The sequence below is a fragment of the Nomascus leucogenys genome, chromosome 16 (genome assembly GCF_006542625.1).
Source record: "Nomascus leucogenys isolate Asia chromosome 16, Asia_NLE_v1, whole genome shotgun sequence".
NCBI classification, from domain to species: Eukaryota; Metazoa; Chordata; class Mammalia; order Primates; family Hylobatidae; genus Nomascus; species Nomascus leucogenys.
The window spans coordinates 39,001,420-39,016,523 of NC_044396.1; the positions used below are offsets into that span (position 1 = coordinate 39,001,420).

Here is a 15,104-nt window from a genome sequence, read left to right on the forward strand (position 1 = left end):
TGCCTGCCAACTGAGGAGAAAGGAAACCAGTTTGAGTCCCAAAGATGAAGAACTTGGAGTCCGATGTTCAAAGGCAGGAAACATCCAGCACAGGAGAAAGATGCAGGCTGGGAGGCTAAGCCAGTCTAGTCTTTTCATGATTTTCTGCCTGCTTTATATCCTGGCAAAGCTGGCAGCTGATTAAGTTCTGCCCACCCAGATTAAGGGTGGGTCTGCCTTCCCCAGCCTGCTGACTCAAATGTTAATCTCCTTTGTCAACACTCTCACAGACACACCCAGGTTCAATACTTTGCATCCTTCAATCCAATCGAGTTGACACTGAGTGTTAACCATCATGCCATCCAAGAATTATTCTTAGCACATCTCACAAACTTTATTCTAATTAAGGGTTCTCAACTTAGCTATGATTCAGATTTTGAGGGAGCTTCTTAAAAATGCATATTTGTAGGCCTCTATATGAATCTGATTCAGATTCAGAATTGAACTCTATCTCCTTATAAATATATTATTATTTTCAATAAGCTACAGAAGCAATGCTTATGCAGCCAGCTTCATCCCCTTGGGACTTCTGATAACCACTACTCTATTAAATATAGGCATCTCACCTGCCTATCATTTATTAAAGTACAGTATTTTCAAAACTACAGTTGAGTTCATGAAGGGCCAAGTAACATAAATGGGATCATTAAAAACTAAACGACAGAGGCAGAATCATCACTCTAGCCTCTAGAATAAGCAATCTGTTGCTCAAGTCTTCAATTACAGTATGTTTTAAGGGGTCAGCCTGCCCCCCCTCACTATAAAACTGACTTAATAGCTAAGTCTCATAAAAAAGTAATCACTTCTTGGCATTAAATCAATAGACTATTCCTTACGATGAATGCTTTTAAATGTTATCACAAATTTAAACTTGGAGTCTCATTCTAAATTTAGATCCAAGTGCTACCTACTGGCAAATGAAATATCTTCTGTTGCTCCTTTTGAAGTCAATTTCCCCAAAGTGTGCTCTACAGAACTTAATCTTGTGACATTAGTCATTTGGAAAATATTACCTCATTTCCTCTCTAGATAATTTACAGGGATTTGAGCTATTCCTAGAAATTGACAAGAAAGTGTGGAAAATTGTGTACAATTTGAGTGTAAATAGCAGTCTTGTCTTCCTCATGGGTAAAGTAGATACATTTCAGTGTGTAGATTTCATCACTTCTATTTTTGAATGCTCATAGGACTTATTATTTTTTTATTTCTGCATCTAGCCTGCTCTCCAGAATGTTGAGATTGCCCGAGAAGTGACCCCAGCAAAAGAAAAATATTGCTCTACCTAAATTCAAGTAAGACCATTACTTTGCAATAACATATCATGCATAAATTAGTGGAAAAAATCAACTGTATTTGTCTACACTTCTAAGAGACAATTGTTTTCTTTGATATTAATCATTTTGAAGCCTCTTTCTCTGTTCTTGAAAAATGACATAAAAAAAAACCTCTTGTTATGGAAGGAGTAGAAATATTCATAACATATCTCCATGTTCAGTTGTAGTTACACAGCATTTAGATGTGTCTTTCCACAATATTTATTTAAACAGCTATGTTGAATTTGTGTTGTTTCTTTAATAAGCACTATTTATAGGAATGAGAAAAATCATTTAGTTTTTCAAAAACACCCTTTATTAGGTGAGGGGTCTGTGTCTCCTCATGAAGATGGTAACTGGAGTTACACACTTCAGTGAGCTGCAATTTTATGAGAAGGGCAGACACTCAACAATGGGGAGGGGGTTGTGGTGCTTGGCAGAGTGACTATGGACTGTCACGTTCTCTTTTGTTTGTTCAGAGGAAGGAGTGAATGAGACGAAATTAGTACAATGAATCAAATTCCTTCAGGAAGGGAGTGTGAGTCAGCATGAGTGATGCAGGTGGAACAATGACCCTGTAGTAGAATAAGTGTTACTTTAGGAAGGTATCATACCCTATTTGTTGGAAGGAGGTGAACCTGGCTAGAAAAGGTTAGGATTGAAGTCACTAAATCTATTTTTATAATAAGCTGTCACAGTATTTTTGATAGCTTATGTCCTGACAGTCCAAGGACTTGTAGTATGGCTTTAGCAAGATTCATCAAACTCACTGATATCTGTTGGGTTTCAATGAGTGCCAGTATTGAAAAGTATACTGTGTGCATATTTATGTACTCAATTATACTTAAATGTAGTGTAGAAGTGGCAAGAATCTTTGAGTGTATCATGTGTTATAAAAACCATGAAACTTTATAACTTTATGTAGCCATGCAGATTGCCTATTAAAGATATTTCTAGGCTGGGTTTTCAAGGACTATGGCAAGTTCAGAGGCACTGAGGATTAAACAATTAGGCCTCAAAGTTGTCCTGTTTGCTACCTATTCTGTTAGAGATGGAAGCCACATTGTGCTGTTTCTTGTCATGGATAGGTTGCTAATAGATTGATTTCCCTCACCCAATCTGATCCTTAAATTATTCAGGTAGATTTTTTAAACAATTATCTTTTTAAAAAATTTTATTTTAAGTTCTGGGATACATGTGCAGAACATGCAGGTTTGTTACATAGGTATACATGTGCCATGGTGGTTTGGTGCACCCATCAACCCATCATCTAGGTTTTAAGCCCTGCATCCAGTAGGTATTTGTCCTAATGCTCTCCGTCCCTTTGGTCCCAACTCCCAACAGTCCCTGGTGTGTGATGTTCCCCTCCCTGTGTCCATGTGTTCTTGTTATTGAGCTCCCACTTACACGTGAGAACATGTGGTGTTTGCTTTTCTGTTCTTGTGTTAGTGTGTTGAGAATGATGGCTTCCAGCTTCATCCACGTCCCTGCAAAGGACATGAACTCATTCTTTTTTTATGCCTGCATAGTATTCCATGATGTACATGTACCACATTTTCTTTATGCAGTCTACCATTGACGGATATTTGGGTTGGTTCCAAGTCTTTGCTATTGTGAATAGTGCTGCAATAGACATACGTGTGCTTGTGTCTTTATAGCAGAATGATTTGTAATCCTTTGGGTATATACCCAGTAATGGGATTGCTGGGTCAACTGGTATTTCTGGTTCTAGATCCTTGAGGAATCACCACTGTCTTCCACAATGGTTGAACTAATTTACACTTCCACCAACAGTGTAAAAGCATTAAGCAGTTATCTTTAAACAGTGTATTTTCATCATTCATGTAAACTCAGAAATTTCGAAAGCACATTTTCCCCAAAGCAAAAAGAACCCTTTCTAATGCATTATAAATGCCATTATATACCCAATGTTTTCAAGTTATTTTTCATTGCTAGACCTTTTTTCATAGTTAAATATGTACTTCAAATAAAATCTCATAGGGGAGTCCAACAGATAAAAGAGGAAAAAAGAAACATTTTAATGGAAGCAGCAGTGAGTGATCTAGAACTTGGCTGCTCTGTCACTGCCTTCATTTCTTCTAAATCCATTCGCATTCTCCAAACCTCCAGACCAGATAGATATTCATATTTCTTTGAGTCCTGTGATTCCTTGGTTTCTCAATCCTTAATTTGGAAGCACTTGTGGAAGAATCAGTTGAAGGGCACAGAAAGCAAAGAATGGAAGCTGAAACTTCCAGAATTATTCTGGGCTAGCCATCAGTGGCGAAGCTGTTGCTGTGCAAGAGGGGGTCATTTATTCCCTTCTTAGAATTTCCCAGTGTCAGGGGCTGCTCTGCATGCTTTCACACTACCGCCGTGCAAAGGTTTCAAAGTATCATGCACAGGAAATCCTGACTAAAGCCCAGTAAGAGTACAGGTTATACATGAAGAAATGGAGAAAGGCAGTTGTAAGGAAAATAATGGAAATTCACTTGAGGGCGGCTATTCTCATCCTCAAGCCACCTTCTTCTGACAATCCTGAAAAGTAGTTAATATTTTGTTATTTTTTTAAAAAATATAGCTGGACACACTTCAAGCCGTGCTCTTTCTTCTTAAATATATCTCTTTGCCTCTTCATGTTTAATTCATGCTCATATTTGCCCACATTTAAAGCTAGGCTGGCTTCACATTGGAACTGAAAATAACCCTAGGAGCATGAGGAACCCTGAGAGCCTGGGTGTCCTCAGCTGTCACAGCCGGGTACCTGCCCCTTTGTGCTCGCTGCCCTCTCTACCTGGCTAGAGGTGGCCCCAGGCTTCCTGGGCATTTTTAAATTAGTGGAACAAGAGTATTATAATAAAACACTTAACATTTTAATACATAGGTTTTTTTTTGTTTGTTTGTTTGTTTGTTTTTTTGCTATTGCTGCTTTTGTGTGCTTTGGGGATGTCTGAGGCCTCTGTCCTTGTACTGCAATTGGTCCTTCTGCTGTGGCCTGCCCCTCTTTGTGTCACAAGTTGCAGCTGCTGACAGGACGCAACTTCTATTTGCCCATATGCCACCAGAATCATTGTTCAAGCTCCCAGTACTCTCAGACATGTTTGTGATTGAAGAATCCTTGGCTTCACTCAGAAATCATCTCTATTTCTAGTGTTGTCTGTCACAGATAAAATGACAAAATGATCAAATGCAAGCAAGCTTAGTATTCAGCCCAGCACTGACTTCACATCCTGGGCAACTTTCTGAATTCATTCTGACTGGGACCCACTGCCCATTTCTCTTTTTTCTGGATCTAACTGCAAAAGCTTCATGTAGGGAAAGCAGGAAAAGTCCCCAGCTAGGGCACTAATAGCAGTGAGGTTCCCCTAGACTGGAAAAAAGAGAGTGACTTGCATTTGTTTGCTTGTTTTATGTTTCCAGGAAAGTTATATGAGAGGGAAGAAACTGTAGTTTCTCCTTGTGATCTCAGGATTGACTGGTGCATACAATGTATAAGGTCCAAATGAACATTTCAGAAAAATTGATCAACTGAAGGGAACATTTCTTTAGCTCCATTTTGTTCATTTCAAAGACTCTCTTAGTTGAGAAAAGTCTAGCTACACTTGAAAATAGTCCCTTTTATTGTTCATATTGTCTACCCTAGTAAGTATGAAGGGACTTCTGGAAGTTCTCAATTTCTCAGTATTGCTTTCCCTCATGGGCAGATTAATCTAGGCTGCTTTAGTCTTGGTGATTCCATCTCCCCCTGTTCAGTCAAGAGAAGGTGGGACCGTGCTGTGCAGGTAAAGGCCATTGGCAGCCTCTCAGGACTAAAAGTGTGGGCCTGTATTTGTGTTTGTCTGTGAAGTAGAGTCACAAGAAAATCTTTAGGTCACCATCAGACATCTTTGGTAATACAGGGAAAAACAAAAAAGTCTCAAAAATTATTCTCATAAATCTTGTTGTGTTAAGTGCTGCTTATAGTATCAAAGCTGCAGAACAGAATTACAGAAGCTCTGGAGCATGGCAGCTGAAATGTTGGAGAGAGGTAGTGTCTCCCTGAGAGTGTGGGGCCCTCTTGTTCATATGACCTTCCACATCTGCTCAGTCCTGCCTTCTTTCCAAATTTCAGGGGTCTTCCTTGCCTTCAGGCTGGAATATCCCTAGTGATGGCTCTCACTACCCCGTGGTTACCATGTGTCAGCTGCAGTCACTGCCTCATTCCCGAACATCCCTGTTTGCCTCCCTCTGTCCTGGATGCAAAAGCCAGTCTTCACTTCAACCTCAACTATTCCCATGGAGGAGGAGTCACAGCTGTACAGTGTCTGCTCCAACCCCGCGGGACACACAGAGACCCTGGTTTGCTCAGAGAGGCTGGTTACAGCCAGCAAAAAGCACAGGGGCAAATGTTAAGAGGCAAACATTGACAAGTGAAGCAGGAGTGGGCTGGCTTCATGGAAACAAAGACTTACTTAGCCTTATAGGGCCCCTGCATACACAGCCCCACACTTAGTTGAATGCTCTGACTTCTTTAACACTTGTTTGTTTTAATTTGCATACATTCATATGAGTGCTTTGTGTTGTAGTGCTCTATGGGTATTGACAAATGCATAACATCATGGAACCATCATTACAGTGTCACACAGAGGAGTTTCACCACCCAAAAATATCCCCTGTGCTTCTCGTATGTAACTCTCCTCATTCCTGAACCCTTGGAAACCACTGGTCTTTTCACCGTCTCTACCGTTTCGCCTTTTCTCAATTGTCACATAATTGGAATCCTACAGTAGATAGCCTCTTCAGAATGGCTTCCTTCACTTAACAATATGCATTTTAGATTCATCTATGTCTCTTGGAGGTTTGATAGGTGATTTTTTTTTCCTAAAAATATGCCATTCTGTGGTATACCCTGATTTATTCATTCACCTTCTGAAGGCAGTTACAAATACAGCTGCAATAAAAATATTCAGACCTTACGTAAGATTTCAAATCCATTAGTAATGCTTAGTAGCATAACTGCTGCATCAAGTGGTAAGCTCTGTAAGGAATTGCAAAGCTGTTTTCCAATGAGGCAGAATCATTTGGCATTCTCTTTTTTGCCACTGCTGTCTTCTCCTTCCTCTACCTCTTCATCTTTCCATTACTCTTTTTCTTCTTCTGGTCTCTTCCTCCTCTCTTTTTTCTTTTCTCTCGCTTTCTGTCCCCCCTCCCCCCCACACACACAAACACAGAGAGATGGTTTAGGAAATTGTTGGAGGTTATCTAACACAGTTTTGAAATTCACAAATTGGGAAAGGCCATTATAGACAATACTAATTAATACAAATGAATTATAAAGAGAAGATACAATTTGAAGCCTCTTCCTCAGGTCCCAGTATTAATTAGTCAATATCTTCCTCTATTTATCTGCAAAATTTAAACCTATAATTGTCAATTTCTTTCTTCTTGAACTTCCAGGTGTCCATGAATTCTATAACAATCAGCTCTATCAGCTTTCTTATGCATGTTCTGTTCGTTATTTTTGTTCTTTATCATATTTAGATATATATTTGCCTCATCCTATAATCTCACCTTTCTCCCTGATGTTATCTCTGTATGACACTCTGCCAAAAAGACACACTTTCCCTTACTAAAATGTTTCCTATTTTGATGTAGTCACACTTGCTTATTTTTACTTTTGCTGCCTGAGCTTTCAATGTCATATTCAAAATAATTATTGCTAAAACCAATATCAAGAGGGTTTTCTCCATGTTTTCTTCTACAAATTTTACTGCTTCAGATCTCATGTTGAAATCATCAATTTATTTTGAGTTGATTTTCGTGTGTTGTATAAGACTCCAGTTTCACACTTTTGAGTACTGATTTCTAGTTATCCTAATGCCATTGTATCTTCTTGGTGGCCTTCCCAAAACTAGTTGACCATGTATGCTTGGGTTGATTTTTGGGCTCTCTACTCCATTCCATTGGTCTATATGTCTGTTTTTATGCCAGTACCATATCGTTCTTATTACTGTTGCTTTGTCATGTAATTTGAAATCAGGAAATATGATGCCCCAAACTCTGTTTTCAGCTTTCAAGATCTCATTGGTTACTTGAGTCTTTCATGGTTCCATATAACTTTAGAATGTTTTTCTGTTCCTGTGAAAAATGCCATTGAAATTTTGACTGAGATTGCATTCAATCTGTATATGGCTTTAGGCAGTATTTGACATTTTAAAAATATTAAAACTTTCAATCCATAAACATCAGTTATTAAACTTAAAAATGTTTGCATGGCAAAGGAAATAATCAACACAATAAAAAGGTAATCTATGGACTGGGAGAGAATATTTGCAAGCTGTATATCTGACAAGAAGTTAATATGCAAAATACATAAAGAATTCCCACAACTTGAAAGGAAAAAAGTAATCTAATTAAAAATGGGCAAAATACATTAATAGATGTTTTTCCAAGAAAGACATGCAAATAGCCATACATATTCAAAGGCGTTCAACATCACTAATTATCAGGAAAATGCAAATCAAAATCACAGTAAGATATCACTTTACATCTGTTAAGATGGCTGTAATAAAAATGACAAGAGATAAGAGGTGTCAGCAAGGGTGTGGAGGGAAGGAAACCCTTGTGCACTGCTGCTGAGAATGTAAATTGGAATAGCTATTGTGAAAAACTGCATGGAGTTTTCTCAAAAAATTAAAAATAGAACTACCGTATGATCCAGCTATCCTACTGCTGGTTATATACCCAAAGAAGGTGAAATCAGCATCTGGTAGAAATATCTGCATTTGTTTTTCATTGTAGCATTATTCACAATAGCCAAGATATGAAAACAATCCTAACTGTTCATAGATGGATGAATGGATAAATAAATTATGATATATGTATATAATATAATACTATTCAATCTTAATAAAGGACATACTGACATTCGCAACAACGTTGTTGAGCCTGGAGGATATTACACTAAGAGAAATAAGCCTTAAACAGTAAGACAGATACTGTATTATCTCACTTATATGTGGAATCTTAAGTAAAATACATACAAACACAGAGTGGAATGGTAGTTACTTGGGAGGAGAGGGTGTGGGAATAAAGAGATGCGAATCAAAGAGTATAAACTTGAAGTTATATAGGATGAATTAGTCTAGAGATCTATGGTACAGCATGAGAACTCTAGTTCATCATACTGTTCTGTATACTGGAAATTTCTGGAGAGTAGACTTTAGGTGTGCTTACCATACATAAACAAAAGAAAGTAATAAAAAGTCTTGGAACTAGATAGAAGTAATATTTGCACAATGTTGTGAATTTACTAAATGCCACTGAGTTATATACTTTACATAATCCATTTTATTCTATGTGAATTTTACCTCAATGAAAAGAAATACAAGAGAAAATGGGAGAAAACAGACTTCCTATTATACAAAACCCAAACATAAATCCCACCACCTTCAACACATTTTTTTTAGGTGGCCCATCCTAATTATTCCTTTTCTATGTTGCTATATAATAGTATTTTCGATTATTTTTGTTTGTGTTTCCCACCAGCTTTTGAACTTTTTTTTTGTTGTTTGTTTGAAACAGAGTTTTGCTCTTGTTGCCCAAGCTGGAGTTCAATGGCACGAGCTCGGCTCACTGCAACCTCCGCCTCCCAGGTTCAAGGGATTCTCCTGCCTCAGCCTCCTGAGTAGCTGGGATAACAGATGCATGCCACCATGTCTGGCTAAATTTTTTGTATTTCTAGTAGAGATGGGGTTTCGCCATGTTGTCCAGTCTGGTCTCGAACTCCTGGCCTCAGGTGATCCGCCTGTTGCGGCCTCCCAAAGTGCTAGGATTATAGGCGTGAGCCACCGCGTTCGGCCTGTGAACTCTTGAACAGAAGTGTTGCATTATTCCATTGCCAAGAGTACTCCCTCCTAGTCACCTCACGCAGCCCTGTCTGAACCGTGCTCTCCAGGCTAGCACTGTTGGTGGTGATTGCTCTGGACCTCACTTTCAGTTAACTTAATCTGACTCATGTCCTACGCTTTTACACATGCCCCATCCTTAAAACTCATTTCTTTGTACCTTGTGTGCCTCAGATCCTGCATCTGGATATTTGGACTTGATCTTTGTTTTTATTTTCCTAATGGACTTTATCATAAACTTGACTGTAGTTTAATTAATTTCCTTAATATAATTTCAGGCTTCTTGTCTTTCCAAAAACTAATTCTCCAAAAATAACCACTTGACTGGCAACTGCATCAGTCCTACCTCCATGAATAGGTGGGGAAGGGCGGTCAGCAGAGTTTTTCAGGTGCGATTTCTGGGCTATACATTCTCATTTTATAAATTTAATTGGGTTTAACTGGTACTTACAATATTTATGTTTTCAACAAGTTATTTTGAGTATTTAAGGAAGCAAATAACACTAGTACAATGGATAATGTGATAATGTTTAAGGAATTTCATTTTTATTTTTAACTGTGTAATTGCTAGTATGCATAGAAAAATGATGAGAAAATGAAGCAAAATTTAATCTGTTACATTTCTAACCGATGGATAGTAACATGTACAAAGTTATATGCTTTTGAAGTGTGATATTATCTTTTATTCTTTAAAAAGTTCAATTTGGGCTTTGCTACATATTATTTCTTAATATGTAGAAAAAATAAGAAGGAAATAAGAAGGAAATTGGCAAGAAGGGCCAATTGACCAAGCGAAGAAACAGTTTCCTTGAAATAAATGTTGTGACAGAATACAATAATTGTTATGCTATTTAGAAACCAAGCCAGGTTTTCAAAATTATTCTACACTTGTGTGTTATAGTATATAATGTATGAATTCAATGGAGCAAGTGGTGATATCATAATAAGAATATAATATTTTCTAAAGCAAGCTCAATATGAAGATCTATTTTAGAAGAGTGCCGTTTGCAGCATGAGAACCCCAGTCTAAATGCCTATGGGTTGAAGAGGCAAAGAATAACGCATATATAATAATAACACCAGTCAAGTTTATGCCTTTTTAAAAATGAGAATGCACCATTCAGCTTTGGCATAGATAAGGTAGATTCTTTTCTTGCCGAATGCACTTCTCCAAAGTTAGATGGTGAGATAATGGCAGATCAACAACTGTCTCTTCAGGTTTTTGTCAACTAATCCAAAAATTTTTTATGACATGACATTAAACCATTTTTATATTGCAGGGTATAAACACTATAAGAAATAGATCTTTAGTTGAGTAACATGTAATTAATAAGCTGAAAGACATAAATATGTACAAGATGCATGTTACTAAATAAAATATATTTTATGTTTATGAGTACAGATATCCCAATATATTCGTTATAAAAGTAGCCCTATTTGTAACAGGAAGCATTTTTTCAAGAAAAAAATGTGGTTTGGCATGTACGTGTGTGTGTGTGTGTGTGTGTGTGTGCACACCAGACTTCTCTTAAAAGCTACTTCAGATTCTCTTAATTTCCATTTTTTGGTCACTTCTTCCAGCTTCAGCCACTACTGCAGTGGTCAAGATTCTGGAGTTTGAAAAAAATTTATGCAAGCACAAGTGACCAGTTCTTCATCTTAAACCTGCATCCCATATCACTCCTCTTTTTTCTTCTGCCTGGAAATTTCCTATTGAGATGAGGCACCAACAAATGCTATAAAATTAATTGTCCGTGCGGCAAATCTCTGACAACCTGGAGACTAGAGTCAATAGACGTATTATTCTCCCCTTTATCCTCAAAGACACCATCCCAAGATGATGTCACTGATGCCTCATACCAAGTGGTGGCCAACTTTACATTACATCCTCTCACGGTTTGCCACAACCAACTGTAATGCCTAATTTGACCCATTCTGTCACCTTGCTCCTCCTTGCTTTTCCTGATCTGCACTTCCTTATAAACTACTGCTCCTTTGCTAGGCATTTCATCAGATTGCATTGCTTATTTGCATACTGATGACATCAACCTGGTCACTCTTGCTCATTTATTCAAGGTTTTAGTGTTTGACTAACAGTGTTTCTCTGTGCTATTACTGTAAGTCTTACGCTTCCGCATTCACACAGAAGATTAATTCCACACCCTGGCTTTCAGTGCTATGCTGCTTCCCTCTCAGCTATTTGTGCATTTGTCTGCAGGTGCCCATTCCCTAAACTGTATGATTGCCTATGACTGTACCGTCTCCAGAGTCTCTGTTTTATAACTCTATATCCCATTTTTTCAGCCCACTTACCTTAGTTATGTTATTCCAGACTAAGCTGAAGACTTCCAGTCCTCATCCCTTTACCTTCAAGTGCCCATAGCATGTTATGCCTTCATTCCATCCTTATACAACTTAGATTCCATGATACATCAGTATAATCACTATTTACATACCTCCCCAGAGTTTTTGCCTTTCTATCCTTCTTACAGCACATCTGGAAAAAACCATAATTAAACTAAATTTCTGTCTGCTTCCCCAAGTAGCAAAATATGACTCAAAGAAAACATACAACTGTACTGATGAGTCCGCCTTCAACTTGTGACCCCCAAACCTCAGCCCAGTCATGACTGTTACTTATGAGTCATCATTTGTCTGAATTTGCTATTTATATCTATTTTCTCTCCAAATTTTCAGCAAATGTCCTTTATCGCTGCATTTAATAACCTTGCCTTAACTTTACTACTATAGCAGCATTAAGAAAAAAATTACTTATCTATTAAGAAAATCTACCAAACTAGCTGCATTTATTCCCATATCCCTTCTTACTATGAAGGAAATGTATAGGCTCCCATCTTAGCCAAAGATCCTTCACTTTTACATTGGATTCCATTTTTTTTCCATCCACTTAAGGACTCTGCTCCTGAAATTGTGTCTTACTTATTCAAGTATCAACAGTTTGTGTCTCTCTGCTCTATTTGTCTGTTTCCATTAGAATACAAATATGGTTACATCTTTTTTTTTTTTTTTTTTTTGAGATGGAGTCTCACTCTGTCGCCCAGGCTGGACTGCAGTGGTGTGATCTCAGCTCACTGCAACCTCCGCTGCCCAGATTCAAGCAATTCTCCTGCCTCAGCCTCCTGAATAGCTGGGATTACAGGTGCCCACCACCAAGCCTGGCTAATTTTTGTATTTTTAGTAGAGACGGGGCTTCACCATATTGGTCAGGCTGGTCTCCAACTCCTGACCTCATGATCTGCCCCCCTTGGCCTCCCAAAGTGCTGGGATTACAGGCATGAGCCACCGTGCCCGGCCTACATCTTAAAATTAAAAATAAAATTCCTCCTTTAACTCCACTTATTTTGGTAGCTTCAGCCTGAAATGTGTGTTTCCTGCAATCTCAATCTCTTCTAAGTGGTTGTAATTATGGCACGTTTTCAAGTCTTCACATTTTAGTCACCTTTGAAACTATTACAAATAGGTTTTAACTCAGCATTCCACTGAAACCATTCTTATCAAATGGGCCAAGGGAAATTTAATGTGTGTCCCAGTGAGTTTACTCCTGACTTGAAATGTCTCCGTCATTCAGATTCCTTTTTAATGGTTAAACAATATATATGAGCGCCCCAAATGTAAAAACGTAAGGATTGGTATATTTTTGAGGAAAAAAATTAAAATGTTCCTAGTTCAGTATTAAATATCCTTTTTGTGGTACTTAAGTATTATTGACTTTATAAATGACAATTATTTATTACTGTGAATAGTCTCAATATTTTTATAATATAAAATTATAATTGTTCTTTTTTAACAAAACAAAGAAAAATTTGAGATTCTTCTTATTCAAGGTTACACTTTCTGACACTGATTCCTCTGAAGATGACAAATGTCTTCATAAGGTAACAGTGTTTTATAATATGCTTAGAAAATAGAATCAGGTTGATATGGTTTGTGTCTGTGCCCCACCCAAATCTCACCTTGAATTGTAGTAATCCCCACAGGTCAAGGGCAGGACCAGGTGAAGATAATTGAATCAAGGGGGCAGTTTCTCCGTTCTGTTCTCATGATAATGACTGAGTCTCTTGAGATCTGATGGTTTTATAAGCATCTGGCATATCCCCTGCTTGCACTCATTCTCTTTCCTGCTGCCCTGTGAAGAGGTGCCTTCTGCCATGATTGTAAATTCCCTGAGGCTTCCCCAGCCATGTGGAACTGTGAGTCAATTAAACCTTTTTTCTTTATAAATTATCCAGTCTCAGGCAGGTATTTACAGCAGTGAGTGTGAGAATGGACTAATACACATGTTGTGTTAAAAGTTGTCCAAAGAAATGCTGCTTAGGTCAAAATCGGATGCTACCATTTACTAGTTGTGACTCATTTGACAGTTTCTTAAACTCTCTAAGTTCCCACATAGACCATACTGCATTTATGATAAGCATAAATGTATATGTGAAAAGTGCTTAAGGTCATGTTTATCAGACAATATAAGCAAATAATATACTTTAATTGGTTAACAAAAATCACACTTTTTTTTTACTTTAAAGTTCACTAATAATTGTGGAAAATATTATTTTTTTCTTTTTCCTCATCAAACTTTTATCTATTATTTATATTTCTATGAATTCATGGTTTTCTATATTACACAATGGAAGATAATATAGCACTATTGTTTTTTATTTTATTTATTTATTTTTTATTTTACTTTAACTTCCAAGATACACGTGCAGAAAGTGCAGGTTTGTTACATAGGTATACATGTGCCATGGTGGTTTGTTTGCTGCACCTATCAACCCATCATCTAGGTTTTAAGCCCTGCATTCATTAAGTATTTGCCCTAATGCCCTCCCTACCCTAGACTCCCACCCCTAACAGGTCTGGGTGTGTTGTTACTTTCCCTGCGTCCATGTGTTCTCATTGTTGAACTCCCACTTAGGAGTGAGAACATGCAGTGTTTGGTTTTCTGTTCCTGTGTTAGTTTGCTGAGGATGATGGCTGCCAGCTTCTTCCATGTCCCTGCAAAGGACATGATCTCATTCTTTTTTATGGCTGCATAGTATTCCATGGTGTATATGTGCCACATTTTTTTTATTCAGTATATCATTGATGGGCATTTGGTTGGCTCCATGTCTTTGCTATTGTAAATAGTGCTGCAATAAATATATGTGTGCATGTATCTTTATAGTAGAATGATTTATATTCCTTTGGGTATATACTCAGTAATGGGATTTCTCAGTCAAAGGGTATTTCTTGTTCTAGAAATCACCTTAATTGAAATCAATGAAAATCCTTAAGAAATCACCACACTGTCTTCCACAATGGTTGAACTAATTTACATTCACACCGATAGTGTAAAAACGTTCCTATTTCTCCACAGCCTCGACAGCAGATATTGTTTCTTGACTTGTTAATAATCGCCATTCTGACTGGTGTGAGATGGTATCTCATTATGGTTTTGATTTGCATGTCTCTAATGATCAGTGATAATGAGCATTTTTTCATATGTTTGTTGGCCACATAAATGTCTTTTTTTGAGAAGCATCTGTTCATATCCTTTTAACACTTTTTGATGGGGTTGTTTTGTTTTTGTTTTCTTTTGTTTGTAAATTTGTTTAAGTTCCTTGTAGATTGTGGATATTAGACCTCTGTCAGATGGGTAGATTGCAAACATTTTCTCCCATTCTGTAGGTTGCCTGTTCACTCTGATGCTGGTTTCTTTTGCTGTGCAGAAGCTCTTTAGTTTAATTATATCCGATTTGTCAATTTTGGCTTTTGTTGCAATTACTTTTGGCATTTTTGTCATGAAGTCTTTGCCCATGCCTATGTCCTGAATGGTATTGCCTAGGTTTTCTTCTAGGGTTTTTATGGTTTT

The 15,104-nt window shown here is 37.6% G+C and overlaps 1 protein-coding gene across 4 annotated transcripts in view; it reads left to right on the top strand.

The window, feature by feature from the left end:
- SNTG1 (syntrophin gamma 1) overlaps nucleotides 1–15,104 on the top strand; it is an 858,007-nt gene that overhangs the window by 259,306 nt on the left and 583,597 nt on the right. For all 4 annotated transcript variants that reach the window (XM_030795196.1, XM_030795194.1, XM_030795195.1 and 1 more), the window contains one exon: nucleotides 1,257–1,331. The gene's annotated coding sequence lies outside the window, so the exon portion shown is untranslated. The remainder of the gene's footprint in view (nucleotides 1–1,256; nucleotides 1,332–15,104) is intronic.